This window comes from Crinia signifera, chromosome 19 (assembly GCF_055691185.1).
Source record: "Crinia signifera chromosome 19, ASM5569118v1, whole genome shotgun sequence".
Taxonomy (NCBI): Eukaryota; Metazoa; Chordata; class Amphibia; order Anura; family Myobatrachidae; genus Crinia; species Crinia signifera.
The window spans coordinates 86,419,409-86,436,702 of NC_139226.1; the positions used below are offsets into that span (position 1 = coordinate 86,419,409).

General features: G+C 47.4%; 1 protein-coding gene across 3 annotated transcripts in view; it reads right to left on the minus strand.

Annotated features, from left to right (window-relative positions):
* PRDM10 (PR/SET domain 10) overlaps window positions 1-10,896 on the minus strand; it is a 44,858-nt gene extending 33,962 nt beyond the window's left edge. For 2 of the 3 annotated variants that reach the window (XM_083162866.1, XM_083162864.1), the window contains exon 1: window positions 10,642-10,896. The gene's annotated coding sequence lies outside the window, so the exon portion shown is untranslated. Of the gene's footprint in view, window positions 1-9,000; window positions 10,128-10,641 lie in introns of those variants that run through there. The other variant, XM_083162865.1, reaches the window with a different exon arrangement.
* Between the last annotated feature and the right edge of the window lie 6,398 nt (window positions 10,897-17,294).

A 17,294-nucleotide genomic window follows, 5' to 3' on the forward strand; every position in this document is an offset into this window, starting at 1 on the left:
TACAAAAGGATCTTAGTGCGTATACAGCCTGCTATGTGCCAGAAAATAAAGCATGGGTACACAGGGGGGTAAGAGGTACGGAGACTTCAGGAGAGGGTTTCAATGGCAGCGCTGCCCAGTATTTCTGTGCCGTGTGCAAATGCAGGGTCTTCCCCAGCAAAATACACAATACCAGAAACGCCTTTGCTCCCAACTCTATATCCAGGTCATTGGAACTTTAAAAAAGGAGACTGCGCCCCGTTACTTTCTTTCTAACAGAAGAAAATTTTGTGATCATCTGTGCACCCACGCTTTTGTGCTCCTGAAGGACTACCTCCCAGCCAAATCACCACAGGACCATGGCAGCTGTATGCTACGGTTATTAAAAGGCAAGGTGCATCCTTTCCGCACCCAAGGAGAACCACAGTGCATCCTTTCCGCCCCCAAGGAGAACCACAGTGCATCCTTTCCGCACCCAAGGAGAACCACAGTGCATCCTTTCCGCACCCAAGGAGAACCACAGTGCATCCTTTCCGCACCCAAGGAGAACCACAGTGCATCCTTTCCGCACCCAAGGAGAACCAAAGTCAGCACTGAAGAAACACCAAGTGATGGATGAAATTAGTTCTAGAACTAGATTATTCAGATCTTATCGCAGTACAAATTTGTTCTCAAAATGGCCAAAATGTGCACTGCAGGTGGGGCAGATGTAACATGTGCAGAGAGGGGTAATATTAGGTGGGGTGTTTTGAAACTGAAATCTAATTTGCAGTGTAAAAATAATGCAGCCAGTATTTACCCTGCAGAAAGAAAATAACTCACACAAATCTAACTCTCTATACATGTTATATCTGCACCCCACCCCCTGCAGTGCACATGGTTTTGCCCATTTTGAGAACAAATTTGTACTGGAATCAGATCTGAATAAGGGCCTATATACCAAAGATAAAATGTGCCATAAAGTGAAAGAACTGAAAAAATGGGGAAGATGTATTAATGTGATAAAAAAAAATCCATGTCGACATTTTGACTGTCGACCTAGCCATTGTCAACATAATTATTGTGTCGACCTTTAGTGGTCAACCCCATGGATGTCGACCTTATATGTGTCAACCCAACAACCGTATACCCTAACAACTTTGCAGGAGAGAAGAAGAAGAAAGAGGTCAGAGTCATGGGAAAATGGTTCCATCCCCATCAGAACACACCGGCCCACACAGCTGTCTCTGTAAAGACGTTATTGGCCGAGAAAAAGAATGCAGTGCTAGATCACCCTCCATTCTCTCCAGAGCTAGTACCATGTGCCTTCATTCCATTCCAGCTGATTGGCTGATACTCTCTCTCTCTCTCTCTTCCCTATTGCTCTCCAAGGCTTAGTACATCTGCCTGGTGGCAGGGAGTCCCCCAAAAAGCATCATACCTTACCGCTGTATATGGAATGATTTTTCTCATCTATTAATTCATGCTGGGACAGCTGATCAGGCAAATGGCAAAATGAGTAACGTTAGTGATAGATTAGAAATAGAATTCCTGCTACATAAAATGCACGGCTGCAATAAATACTGCAGACAGATGCAGCAAAACCGTTGGCACTGCAGTAGATTTGCAACTGGTAACCGTAACCTATATAGGATAAAACAACAGCAGCTGTGAATTACAGAATACGTGGAAAGGTTATTACCCCGAAAGAGAACAACAGGATTTCTGAGGCCATGTCCGAAATCAGGTGCAAGGAACCGTTCATTTCAGCAGTATTAAAGAACTATGGGTCGAATTCAGCTTTATTAGCAAAGCACAAAAGTGCGCAAATGGGCAAAGCCATTTTGCACTGCAGATGGGGCAGATGTAACTTGTGCAGAGAGATAAGAGCTGGTTACACATTTGACAACACCGCAAACGATAGGATGCAGTCAACAATTCCCCTTGAACTGCCAGGAACACCCTAACAAACGAAGTAGTGAATACACACTAAATGATAAAGGTTATCATTCAGTGGCCGCATCCAGGGGTATAGCTGCCTGTGACAATATAGTCAGGACTCACAGGTGACAGAGTACCGCTAACAACCCAAAGGAGCAAGCACCGTTAATTATGTTTTCGTACATGTACGCACTAGATCGTTAACAATGGTCTTATTGTGCATATTGTCTACTTTATCCTCTAGTGCAGTATTTTTTAACCACTGTGCCGTGGCACACTAGTGTGCCTTGAGCTGTTCTCAAGTGTGCCTCCATATCTAGATGCCCAAACTAGTTTACAGCCACCACCAGTTCAAGTGTTATTTACTGGTATCTTCTTTTCATTTAAAGGGACAATGTATATTTGTGTTACCAGTGGGGACCAGTGTGATTGTTTTTTATATGTGGGGCAATAGGTTTGTTTTTTTCCTGTGGGGGCCAATGTGTTTTGCCCTGTGGGGATCTCATGGTGTGCTTCGCCAATTTTAAAATTTATTTAGTGTGCCGTACGGTAAAAAGGTTGAAAATCACTGCTCTAGTGTGTATAATTTTTATATTTGGGTGTGATGTGTTCAAAGTGAAATCTGGTACTTGTGTATTATAGTGGCGCCCCCGATTCCCATCGCGCAATGTTTTAATCGCATCGCATGCCATGCACCTGATGCCATGCGACGCGATTTTTGCCCCCTATACGATGAAAGATTGTATAAGCACCATAATGGGTGCTTACAATGTTAAATGCACCCCCACGCCACCCCCCCCCCCCCCCACTATAAACGTGAACCCGAAGTGTGGCGAGCGCAGCAAGCCTGCGAGGGGCGGCGGTACGCGTCCTCCGACCTTTTCATACCCCCACTATCCACGTCGGGGTGGAGTTGAGAATAGAAAGTGTGGCGAGCGCAGCGAGCCACCGAGCCCGAAGCGTTGCGAGCCCCGCGGATACTTTCACAGGTATCGGAGTCCCCTCGCGGCCTTCACAGGTATCCACGTTCCCTCGCTGCGCTCGCCACACTTTCTATTCTCAACTCCACGCCGACGTGGATAGTGGGGGAATGAAAAGGTCGGAGGACGCGTACCGCTGCGCTCGCCACGCTTCGGGTTCACGTTTATAGTGGGGGGGTGCATTTAACATTGTAAGCACCCATTAGGGTGCTTATACAATGTTTAATCGCATCGCATTGTATGCCATATACAATGTCATACAATTTAAAAATTGTATGGCATTGTAAAATATCGCGCGATATCGCGTCACATACCATCATATGCCTTATGGTATGCGATGGGCGCCGCCAAAATACACAAGTACCTGAAATCTAAATTGCAGTGTGGGCTACATGCAAAAGCAGCCCGTATTTATACAATATAAACTTATTTGCTCCCCTTGCATTACATGGTTTGTTCCAGACACAAAATGACTTGCTTTACTAAATTTAGCCCTAGGTGCACAAGAGGCTTCTTGCACTTAGCAAAGGTCTCATCATCATCATCAAACTGCGGGTTTGAGGCTGTCAGACCGATCTCTTCATTCTCATCTTTCTGGAGCTCATTCAAACGAGATCCACTTAAACCTGCCCAATAATGACTGCGGTGATGTATTAAGCTATCCCTCTGCAATGATCTAGGAACTTGTGATAAGTGCAAAGTTATTATTTATAATTAACATGGCCTTCAGTACAATTCAAGGTGCCTAATAATAGCTCTGCATAAATGTGGGGCTCTGTTTCCGGAGTGAACCGCGTCCAGCTGTCTGGAGAGGCTGAATATTAGCGCACTGCTCAGTCTTGCTATTTAAAATGGCCGTCAGGAATCCAGCACCTAACCACTAGAGTGCAATAACTGTATTTTCACAGCTAATGGTTCTAGGACTACTGCTGCCTTACACACTAACAGGAAAGGAGGCTGCTGGGATATTGTCACAGCTGATGGTTCTAGGACTACTGCTGGGTTATGGTCATGAGTGCTCAAAATACATTCAATTTGTGCGGCAGTCGCTCATCTGCATATCAAAGCAATCCCTCTGAAGCAACACAGAACAGGGAGACGGGATGGAAGGTCGCATCGGGATAATCAGGGGCCCTGTAATCAATAATAGTAACCCAAATGTATGCTGGATATAGATTACTACCTATTGTTAAATTGGACCTATCATTACTGGGAGGGGGGGGCGGTTACTGGGGTTGTAATCAGCAGCGGCTGTAGCGCTGGCGATTCCCGGGGGATCGATCCAGCACATAGATTACATACCCATGATAACATGTACACACGTGCTTAGCAGCGTATCCGGTCAGCGGCATTTAGATCGACAATCACGTGGCTAGAAGCCTACATTTAGTTGACAGAGTCTAGACCTGGGGAAGCCAACTCCAGTCCTCGAGAGCTACAAACATTTAATGTTTTTCCAGATCTCCGTAAAGTAATTAGCTCCACCTGTGGATCTTTTAAAATGTGTTAGTGAGTAATGAGTGCACCTGTGCAGCAGCTAGGTTGACTGCAAATGATGAACTGCTGGTAGCTCTCGAGGACTGGAGTTGGCTACCACTGGACAGTAACGTAGGTGAGACAGAAGCGGGATCATGATCAGCAGTCACAAGTTTTTCATGATTTCTTTTTTGCTTTAGACCGACTTGGTTCATAGCGTGGGGACACGGTACACCTTTTGGTGTCAGTGTGAACACAGACACAAAAAAAAAAAAACACACATGAAAAACTCGTGTCAACCTAGTAATTGTTGATCAAGTCCTCATCGATCTAATGCTTGCAATTAAACTTTTGTTACCGTCTATCTAGATTCTGTCAACTAGTTTTAGGCATTTAACGAGATGCTTTAGACCAAGAGTGGTCAACCACGTGATTGTTGATCTAGACTCAACCGATTCGCTAAACCAGAAACCTTGGCAATCCCCCGTGAATGTCATGATGAGGGGCTGCAGACACCACTGCTTGTAGTTCTCTATTGAATGGATTGCCAATTTACAATATAGTGCAAAAAGAGGGTCATTCACAGCTTGATAGGTGGGTCTGGGTTTGTTCTCAGACACACAGAGTGAGTTGGGGCATAATCCCCATCTGATAACCTGGGTGTAATGTGTTTGGCAGGTCTGGCCCAGGTTTGTACCCTGCTGGGAACAACAGATAATCAACAGCACTTGAGAGCTTGGTTTACACCCCTGCTGGGAATAGGCTCCTGATACTGAATATGAGTTGGCCAGGGGATAGGCTGGGAGTGGAGGTTAGTGTCAGGGTCCCAGGACAATGAAGATCCACTGATCTAATGTAGGACGGCTGTAACTGGTGGTGTTACGGACATGGCCGTTATTAAAACAGATCTGCAAGCGAGTCAAAGAAAGTGCTAATATCACTGTAAATTGCAGGACACACGCTGAGGACTTATGGAAATGTTCTGGAAAAATAGTTGGCCAATGCATATCATTGATTTCTGTGGTACCAGGTTTGTGCATTACCCCTTTAATTGGCACAAAAGGACTGGATGAAAGCATCATGATGTCTGACATAAAGGAGGACCAATGAATGGTGGTGGCACCATGGAGCGCTCTGCATTCTTCCTATATCAGTCACAGGAACCCGACACTTACCAGCTCGGTAATGCTGGCATCATTGTGTAAATGGCAAATTCTTGAGGCTGACGCACGCCAAGCACCAGAGTGTAACTGCACCCAGTCCCCACATTGCAGTAAGACCTGTTAATGTGTTTGTCTAGTAACAAGAAACCATGCTGCCATTACAGGACTTGTAGTTTTTAGGAGAACATGCGCTATAGCCACAGTGTGCATAGCCTCGCACATACAGCTTATCGCAGGCATGTCCAACGTTGGCCCTCCAGATGTTTTGTAACTACACATCCCAGCATGCTTTGCAATAGTTTTAGCATTCTCTAATAACAAAACTGTGGCAAAGCATGCTGGGATGTGTAGTTTCACAACATCTGGAGGGCCAACGTTGGACATGCCTGGCTTATCCGGAGCAGGAAACGGCTGTCACTTGTGACAACAGGTTACATAAAGCCTCACCACTCTGAGCCGTCCGCTAAGGCTGATGCAGCAATGGGAACAGTGCATCGTGGATGGAGACAAAGTATTACACAGTCAGCATTATTAAGGGGAACTCTACCACTAACACATGGCATCTCTCTGCGGAATGCTTTCTACTAAAGCATTTGCTCTCAGTGGAAATCTTGCAAACGGCGAAGGGGTTTAAGCAATAGCTAAAGCAGGGCTGGACAAATATTTTTAAATCTAGGAGCCAGGGTGAAAATGTAGGAGCCGTTGCATGCTCGATGCCAGGGGTTGCATGCCATGGGGGATTAACCATCCTCCTCTTCCCTCCCTCCCATTACCATGCGCAGTAACAGCAACAGCCCGGCAGAGCAGTGGACAACCCATCCAGCTGTATCGGAGCAGGTCCGCGGCTATTTCAAATTTCTCATGAGCTAAAATCAGAGCTCTTGGTCCGCCTGCCAATCAGGAACTACCACTGCCGCTCTTGATTGGCTCGCAAGTCTGCTCAAGTTTTGAAATAGCCGCAGACCTGCTCCGATACAGCCAGGTGGGTTGTCACCGCTCTGCCCGGCTGTTGCCACAAGTGCGCACCACTCTGCCCGGCAAGAAGCAGGATCTCCTTTTGGTCGCCAGGAAGCAGAATCTGGTCGCCATGGTGACCTGGCCCCCAGGATTTGTTGAGCCCTGAGCTAAAGGCTTAACTGGGGCTTATTGCAGACAACATCCAACAATAAAAAAAAATGTTTCGAGGGCAACTTTTCTCTATCTCCACTTTTGTGAGTAAATGATATTGTGAGAAACGTAATGTAGGCCGAGTGCTACAGCAAATGAATCACTGCAAAATATGGGCAGGGGGAGCCGGCTTCATAATGTAGGAAGCATTTTTACAGCAATTCCAAAAGTTGAGTTTGAATGGAAAGGTCTACAGTGTCTAGGTGGACAAGCAATAGGTCAACACTGACAAAATTAAAACATGCAAAAGGCTGACAAGCAAATGGTCAACATAAAAAAAGGCTTGTGTGTCAATGGTGACACCTATCAACCTGGGGCCCCAATTAGTGTAGTGCATAGCCTCACTCAACAGGCTTCTGTCATGTGCCTCGTGCTGCTGCGCTTGGCACACTTTACTGTCCCCAGGGCCTGATTCACACCTGAAAGAAAATCTGGTACTCTTTACCTAGCACGGCGCCCATCGCGACCATCGCATGCACTAAAAACCGGGTGCGATGCGATGCCCGCGATTTTCCCATAGGGATCAATGTTAAAAGTCAGATTGGTCGCGATTTTAGCGTTAATTGGCTCAATGCCCGCGATTTTTATATAGGAATCAATGTTAAATGGGCCACAGAGCCCTAATAGTCCCCCTGAAGTGTGAAATGGCCCCCACAATTTTTAACGCCACCCCACGATCAACGTGAACCCGAAGCGTGGCGAGCGCAGCGAGCCCGCGAGGGGCGGCGGTACGCGTCCTCCGACCTTTTCATACCCCCACTATCCACGTCGGCATGGAGTTGAGAATAGAATAGTGTGGCGAGCGCAGCGAGCCACCGAGCCCGAAGCGTGGCGAGCGCAGCGAGCCCCGCGAGGGGACGCGGATACCTTCACAGGTAAACGCGTCCCCTCGCGGGCTTCACAGGTGTCCGCGTCGCCACGGACACCTGTGAAGCCCGTGAGGGGACGCGTATAACTGTGAAGGTATCCGCGTGCGCTCGCCACGCTTCGGGCTCGGTGGCTCGCCACACTATTCTATTCTCAACTCCACGCCGACGTGGATAGTGGGGGTATGAAAAGGTCGGAGGACGCGTACCGCTGCGCTCGCCACGCTTCGGGTTCACGTTGATCGTGGGGTGGCGTTAAAAATTGTGGGGGCCATTTCACACTTCAGGGGGACTATTAGGGCTCTGTGGCCCACTTAACATTGATTCCTATGTAAAAATCGCGGGCATTGAGCCAATTAACGCTAAAATCGCGACCAATCTGACTTTTAACATTGATCTCTATGGGAAAATCGCGGGCATCGCGTCGCACCCGTTTTTGATTTACCCGCGATTTTTTACCCCCGACGCCCGCGATTGTAATCGCGGGCGCCGTGCTAGGTAAAGAGTACCGAAAATCTCTTAAAATCGCTAGACGACCCTTTTCAGAGATCTGCGAATGTGCGCCCATGGCAGCGCGAGCCCTGAAACTGTGATAACAAGCGGTCACAGTGTCAGAGCCGGCAGCAACACGTCATTGCTGGGGTGCGCATTTTGAGGGAGTGATCCGGAAAATGCACGCTTGTCTGGACTACTCAGGGGTAGGGCAGCAGCGGCTGTTCAACGTGCCATGCAGCGACCTAGAACATGGCCAACCTGCACCTTGCTTCGCAGCTGGGCTGCGGTGTAGCGAAGCACTCGCACTTTAGTGATGTTTCTGAAATTTTTTGCGTGGAGAGGGATCCGGCAAATGGGGTGGTCTTGCCATGTGTTGGGCGGCCCCCCTGCAGACTAGCGTCAGAAAATATAGCTTAGCGAGGATATGCTAAACTACATTTAGATCTGAATCAGGCCCCCAAATCAGAGTTCACGTTGATGTCAAAGTATGAAAAAACAACAAACAAAAAAAAAGAAAAACCCATGTCAGCCTTTCCATGGGTTAACCTTTAAGTCTGCGTCGACCTAGACGCTGTAGTTATATCAACCGGATGGCCAAAAGGGTACAGAGACGGTAGCAGGCAACTTCCAGCAGCCAGTAACTGATTAAAACAGAAAGTGAAAACACCCAAAATAAGGATTTTTTTTTTAACTGGGCAAAAGATAGAGAAACATCATGATGTTGATGTAAGCACACAATCATACTCCCAAGGGCTGTCCGATTTGAGGAACTCTGCAATACATGGTACATCCAAGATCATTGGGTGACACCACCTGGTGTTTTACCGAGGCAGCCTCATTTACTGTGACGTTGTACACTATATCATTGCATTATTTTTCAGCAACATGAAGCCTTCATAACAGAACCCCATTATTTAATATTATGAATCAATAACCAGTACACTGTGGACTTACATTATAGGTTCCATCTCCTATGGTAATGAGACTACTTCATAAAGCAGTACCCACACTTATATTCCCTCATCTACAACAGAACGGCCAGGAGTCAGTATCCAAGTGGTCAGGATGCCAACTGCAGAACTCCGACAGCCACAGTACAGACAGATTGTGGTACTGTAATCATACCCAAATTACAGATCTCTTAGGACTGGCACTGGTTTTCCCTGACATTATATCTAACAGATAACCTGGGACTATAACTCCCTGGCATTATATTACATGTTACCCGGGACTGGCACCCTCTGCCATAATACAGGATTGGCAATCTATTACAGATAGCACAGGACTGGTACAGCCTGGCGTTATACTGCAGATGATGAGGCTGGTACCCAGACACTGGTACCACCTGGCACTATATTACAGATAACCGGGGACTGGCACTCGTGGCATTATAGGACAGGTAACCCAGGGCTGGTACTGCCTGGCACTATATGACAGGTTACCTGGGACTGGTACCCCCTGGCACTACATTACACAGGTAATCCAGAAGTTACACTGGTACTCCCTGGCATATTACAGGTAACCCTGGACTGGTACCCCCTGGCATAATATTACAGGTAACCCTGGACTGGTACCCCCTGGCATAATATTACAGGTAACCCTTGACTGGTTCCCCCCAGGCATATTACAGGTAAACCTGGCCTGGTACCACCTGGCATAATATTACAGGAAACCCAGGATTGGTACCACCACATTTTATATGAAAGGTAACAGGGAACTGGTACTTCCCTGGTTTATTTGACACGTAACCCAGGACTGGTACCCCCTGGCACTATATTACAGGTAACCGGGGACTGGCATTGACACTACATTACAGGTAACCCAGAAGTGACCCTGACAAATTTACAGGTAACTCGGGATTGGCACTGCTACCCCCTGGCATTATATTACAGATAATGAGGCTGGTGTCCGGTAACTATGGTACAGGGCTAGAACTTGCCCCCGCACAGGTCACTGCCACCAGGGGGGGCAGACAGAGAGCGGCTGCGGCCGACCCCATCCTGAAGTGGGGGTGGAGGCGGCGGGTCGGGGGGCGTCCAGCTGCCCTCATCCCGGCCCTGCGCAGCTATGAGGCCGCATTCCTGCCGGACCCGTCTCCCCCGCACTTCCACCCGGCGTCCCCAGTCTCCCCGCTCCGGTCTCCCCCTCCTCATCTCCGGCGTCCCGCGACCACCCCCCCGGCCGCTGCGGGTAAGATGCGGCGTCCCATCTTCTGTCAGGGGGCGGGGGCAGACTGTACCACCGGGCGCTGTGCGGCGGGGCCGGCCCGGGGACAGGCCCAGGCCAACGAGCTCTGGTGGACACCCGGGATGTCCCCCCGGCCGCCACCCGCACCTCCCACCATCACCAGGGCCGGGGGAACCGACGACAGCGCCATTTTGGGTGGGACTAAGGCGACAACAACCCTCGTTCCGATCCACAGCACGGGGACGGCGAGAAAAGCCCGAGCCGCGAAAAGCCGCCATGCGCGCTGCCCCCGGGTCCTACCCCAAACCCGACCTCCCCGGGGGTGTGTGGGGGCCCCCGTGGCCCCTGTCGCGACTCCCCCGCCCTCACATTCTGACAGTTACATGGAAAATCCCAACCCGTCCTTACCTCAGAATGGTAGCTGCAGACATGGCGGCGGCGCGCCATTAGCATAATCTGCCCAGCAACCGCCGGGCCGCGCACGCTGATTGGTCAGCCTCATGCGTGGGAAGGAATACCGACCCGCTTTATACGTCGGCTCACAGCGCAAGCGGCCCCGGGGCCGGGACCAAGGCGGTAGTCGTCCTGGTGACGGTTTGAGAGATGTTTCGATCCATTATCCACCGGTTCTCCCCCAAGGCCGGCCATGGTGAGGCGACCAATCAGAAGGCGCGACCCTTCTGCACGTACCTGGAGGGCGCAGCAGTGCCCCTAGAGGCCGACAGGTGGCACTGCGGGAGCTCGGGTGTGGGAGGAAAACAAGGACTAATGGAAGAATATTGCTGGAGGGTTAAATAGGGGTAATATTTATGGATTGGACGCAGGAGATTACCCCATTGTGCAACAGAAACCAGGGGGTAAAATTGAGTAAAAAGAGGTGATTCTGTCTTATTTTCTAGGATGCAACAGAGAAATGATAGCTAGAATTTGATTGGTTGCTATGGGCAACCTCCTCTCTTTTCACTTTTAGAAGCTTTAGTAAATATGCCCCTAGTTTCTGAGTAGACTTCCAGCCCACGTTATGGAAGTGGATATTCAGATTAGGAATGGCCATCTATTATTATTATTATTACAATTTTATTTATAAGGCGCCACAAGTGTTATGCAGCATCGTACATATAGCACATATTAGAACAATACAGGGTACACAGAACTAAACATAACAGCAACAGAAGAACTAAAACAGCACAAGTAACAATTAGCAGCACAATTCATAAGGTGCGTACACACGGGGGCGATTTTGTATAATATCGCTGTAAATATGGTCGCTAAGCGTTTTTACCCCTGTAGTGATCACTGGTCTCAGGAACATGCTCCTGCGACCAGCTGATTACCACTGCCGGGCTCCCCCGGCAGTTTCTTTTTCATCAGCGACCATCTCTGGTCGCTGATGAAAAGGAGAATGCTCAGCCATATATTGCTCAGCTATATATGGCTGAGCAATATATCTCCCCCGTGTGTACAAGGCTTAGTACACAATACAGCCCAGATGTAGAGAAGTAAGGGGTAGATTTATGACCTGGCGATAAGGGGCATATGCACTATCCCTGTGCATTGAAGCAGGGGTTAGCGCTTCCCCTTATCTATGAAGCCCGCGATGCGGGTGATTAGCGTGCGGCGGTATGGTGGTGGGACTAACGTGTATTCGTTAATTGCTACAGAGGCTCATACCTTATTTTTTAAGCTTCCCGCTGGCCACACGCTCCTCTTTTTATATCACCATAATTTTCTGGCGCTGCGGGTCTGTTTGGTGCCGCTTGTTGGTCTCCGGCATTTTCAAATTAAAACTGCGCATACGCCGGGTTTACAGCATCCCCTGCGAACTTGCGCAGTTTTATTTGAAGACGCCAACAAGCTGCCCCAAAAATTGGAAACCTTGCATGTGCCGGTGACACATAGCGTGACAGGGTAACCGGCGCATGCGCAGAACACACAGCCGGGGAGGATCGCACATACGTTATGGGAGACAGCATATCCCCGTCGGGTGGGGATAACGCACTCCCATAACGAAAATGTATGGTATGATACATTCGGCCGAAATGCAGGGCATGCAACTGCATCAATAAAGAACGTTCTACACCTGTTGATAAATCTACCCCTGAGTGAGCAGAGATGCGCATAGAGATGGTAGGTGAGTAAGAGAGCTGTAACTGAAATGCAAGAAGAGTGCAGGAGGGAAGAGGGCCCTTCTCCAAGGAGCCTACAGGCTAACCAACCATCGATGGTTTATTCATTGCTTGGATTAATGGTTAGACCAGGGGTGGGGAACCTTTTTTCTACCGAGGGCCATTTGGTAAATTTGAAAACCCGTCCGGGGCCATATAAAAATTATCAACTTAAAAATACATGTGGGCATTATACACAGGGCAGCAGCATATACACGTGGGCATTATACACAGGGCAGTGGCATATACACATGGGCATTATACACAGGGCAGCGGCATTTACACGTGGGCATTATACACAGGGCAGCGGCATATACACGTGGGCATTATACACAGGGCAGCTGCATATACACGTCGGCATTATACACAGGGCAGCGGTATATACACGTGGGCATTATACACAGGACTGCGGCATATACACGTGGGCATTATATACAGGGCAGCGGCATATACACGTGGGCATTATACACAGGGCAGCGGCATATACACGTGGGCATTATACACAGGGCAGCGGCATATACACGTGGACATTATACACAGGGCAGCGGCATATACACAAGGGCAGCGGCATATACATGTGGGCATTATACACACGGGCAGAAGCAGATACATGTGGGCAGAAGCATATACATGTGGGCATTATACACACGGGCAGCGGCATATACACGTGGGCATTATACACACGGGCAGCGGCATATACACGTGGGCATTATACACAGGGCAGCGGCATATACATGTGGCCAGAGACACTAGGACTGGCTAATTAATGCACAGCATTAATCCAGGGGTTGTCATTTACTCCTAAAAAGTGGCAGTCACCCCCAAACAGGTTTATGTGATTATCTCTGATTATGATAATCAGAGATAATCACATAAACCTGTTTGGGTGTAAATCCAGGGGTAAATGACAACCCCTGGATCTGTCAGTCACTGGGGAAGGGATGGTGAGAGGAGCAGCATTTACCTTTTAACAGTTTTAGTTGTGGCAGCACAGCGTGATGGCTGCTGCTGCGGCTGTTGTAGGATGCTCCCGCCCATGCACTGATCCACGCGACCAGTCTCCCTCCCTACCGCCCGCATCACGCCCGCCAATCACTGTGGACGCATCACATCCACAGCCACTGTGATTGGCGGGCGCTGGTTCTCAACATCTCCCCGCAGCAGTCATCCATCCATGTGGGTGGGCGGGCGAGCGGGCGGCTGATTAGGTAGGAATCAGATTCTTGCTCGGCGGGCGGCTGCGATTAATCAGTAATATAGGCGGACGGGCGGGAGGCTGAATCAAGCTTAATCAGCCCACCGCCCGCCCGCCTATATTAGTGATTAATCAGCGGCCCCCCGCACAGCTATATTACTGCAGTAATATAGGTGGGCGGGCGGCTGTTAAAATATGCAGCTGGACGAGCGGGCCGGACAAGCAGGGTTCGGGGGCCGTATCCGGGCCGCAGGCCGGAGGTTCCCCACCCCTGGGTTAGACAATCAAGACCCTTGGTTGCACATGCACAGAACGCAGCCACCATAGGTGAACATCAGTTGAAAGTAGACCTATTTACCATCGGTGTCAGAACGCCAATTGTTGCCAACCACCAGTGGTCACATACCTGTGAACAAGACCCCTTCCATTAGGTACAAAATGCTCAGTTTTTTCCACTTAAGTAGACTTATACTGCTTTCACACTGCAAAACCTGCTTTGACCCGTTTTTTTTAGATGTTTCTCTAAACGGGTCAAAGCAAGTTTTACCCCTTTCACACTGCATGTTGTAAACAGTATATTACTGGTTAATTACCGTTTTTGTACCTTAAGTGGGAAGACCAGGCAACTCGATTGTTCTTACAAAGTTCTGTATTTGTGACTGGTCGTATATATAGATTTTGATTCATACAGTGTATGAAAGAAATCTTTAACCCCTTCATGACAGAGCCAGTTTGTGCCTTCATGACAGAGCCCTTTTTTTCAAATCTGACATGTCTCACTTAAGTGGGGATAACTTTTTTTTGCTTTTACTTATCCCAGTGATTTTGAGATTGTTTTCTCGTGACACATTGTACTTCAAGTTAGTGGTAAATTTTCGTCGATACAGTCTGTGTTTTTTTGTGAAAAATACCAAAATATCGTGAAAAAATGGAAAATTTTGCAATTTGCAAAATGTTAAATTTTCTGCTTGTGAGACAAATAATCATACCACTCAAAATAGTTAATAACTAACATAGACCATATGTCTACTTTATGTTTCCATCATTATTTCAACTTCCTTTTAATTTTTTTGGACACTAGGAGGCTTACAATATGAATAGCAAATTCTCAAATTTTCATGAAAATTTCAAACACTGATTTTTTTAGGGACCAGTTCAGTTCTGATGTGACTTTGAGGGACTTGTATGTGAGACACCCCCATAAATGATGCCATTTCAAAAACTGCACCCCTCACAGTATTCAAAACAGCATTTTGGAAGTTTGTTAACCCTTTAGGTGTTTCACAGGAATTAAAACAAAGTGTAGGTGAAATTTCAAAATTTCTTTTTTTTTGCAGAGTTTCAATTTTAATACATTTTTCTAACGAATACAGTAGATTTTACTAGAGAAATGTGACTAAAAATTGATTCCCCCAATTCTTTTGTTTTCAAAAATATCCTATATGTGGCCCTAGTGTGCACGTTGACCAAACCACAGGCTTCATAATAGAAGGAGCACCTACTTGATTTTGGAGCCTCCTTTTTATGAGATTTTTTTTTAGGCACCATGTAGGTTTCTAGGCACCATAAGTGCTAAAAGTTAGGAACCTCCCCCACAAGTCACCCCATTTTGCAATCTACACCCCTCAGGGAATTCATCTAGGGGTATAGTGTACATTTCAAACCCCCAGGGGTTTCACCAATTTTGGTACAACTGGGATGTGAAAATGAAAAATTACATTTTTTTACACAAACATGCAGTTCTGGCTCAAAATTTTTCATTTTCACAAGGAATGAAGGAGACAAAGCACCCCAAAATCTGTGCCCCAATTTCTCCCGAGTACGGCAATGCCTCACATGTGACCAAAAAATACCAGTTGGGTGCATGGCAGGACTCAGAAGGGAAGGAGTGATTTTTGGATTTTGCAGCACAGATTTTGGTGGAATGAATGGTGGGTGCTATGTTGCACCAATACAGTGGAACCCCCCCACAAGTCACCCCATTTTGCAAAGTACACCCCTCAGGGAATTCATCTAGGGGTATAGTGTACATTTCAAACCCCCAGGGGTTTCACCAATTTTGGTACAACTGGGATGTGAAAATGGAAAATTACATTTTTTTACACAAACATGCAGTTCTGGCTCAAAATTTTTCATTTTCACAAGGAATGAAGGAGACAAAGCACCCCAAAATCTGTGCCCCAATTTCTCCCGAGTACGGCAATGCCTCACATGTGACCAAAAAATACCAGTTGGGTGCATGGCAGGACTCAGAAGGGAAGGAGTGATTTTTGGATTTTGCAGCAAAGATTTCGGTGGAATGAATGGTGGGTGCTATGTTGCATTAGCAAGACTCCCAAAGCACCAATACAGTGGAACCCCCCCACAAGTCACCCCATTTTGCAAAGTACACCCCTCAGGGAATTCATCTAGGGGTATAGTGTACATTTCAAACCCCCAGGGGTTTCACCAATTTTGGTACAACTGGGATGTGAAAATGGAAAATTACATTTTTTTACACAAACATGCAGTTCTGGCTCAAAATTTTTCATTTTCACAAGGAATGAAGGAGACAATGCACCCCAAAATCTGTGCCCCAATTTCTCCAGAGTACGGCAATGCCTCACATGTGACCAAAAAATACCAGTTGGGTGCATGGCAGGACTTAGAAGGGAAGGAGTGATTTTTAGATTTTGCAGCTCAGATTCTGGTGGTTTTTTGGTGGGTGCTATGTCGCATTAGCAAGACCCCCCAAGCACCAATACAGTGGAACCCCCCCACAAGTCACCCCATTTTGCAAAGTACACCCCTCAGGGAATTCATCTAGGGGTATAGTGTACATTTCAAACCCCCAGGGGTTTCACCAATTTTGGTACAACTGGGATGTGAAAATGGAAAATTACATTTTTTTACACAAACATGCAGTTCTGGCTCAAAATTTTTCATTTTCACAAGGAATGAAGGAGACAATGCACCCCAAAATCTGTGCCCCAATTTCTCCCGAGTACGGCAATGCCTCACATGTGACCAAAAAATACCAGTTGGGTGCATGGCAGGACTCAGAAGGGAAGGAGTGATTTTTGGATTTTGCAGCAAAGATTTTGGTGGAATGAATGGTGGGTGCTATGTTGCATTAGCAAGACTCCCAAAGCACCAATACAGTGGAACCCCCCCACAAGTCACCCCATTTTGCAAAGTACACCCCTCAGGGAATTCATCTAGGGGTATAGTGTACATTTCAAACCCCCAGGGGTTTCACCAATTTTGGTACAACTGGGATGTGAAAATGGAAAATTACATTTTTTTACACAAACATGCAGTTCTGGCTCAAAATTTTTCATTTTCACAAGGAATGAAGGAGACAATGCACCCCAAAATCTGTGCCCCAATTTCTCCAGAGTACGGCAATGCCTCACATGTGACCAAAAAATACCAGTTGGGTGCATGGCAGGACTTAGAAGGGAAGGAGTGATTTTTAGATTTTGCAGCTCAGATTCTGGTGGTTTTTTGGTGGGTGCTATGTCGCATTAGCAAGACCCCCCAAGCACCAATACAGTGGAACCCCCCCACAAGTCACCCCATTTTGCAAAGTACACCCCTCAGGGAATTCATCTAGGGGTATAGTGTACATTTCAAACCCCCAGGGGTTTCACCAATTTTGGTACAACTGGGATGTGAAAATGGAAAATTACATTTTTTTACACAAACATGCAGTTCTGGCT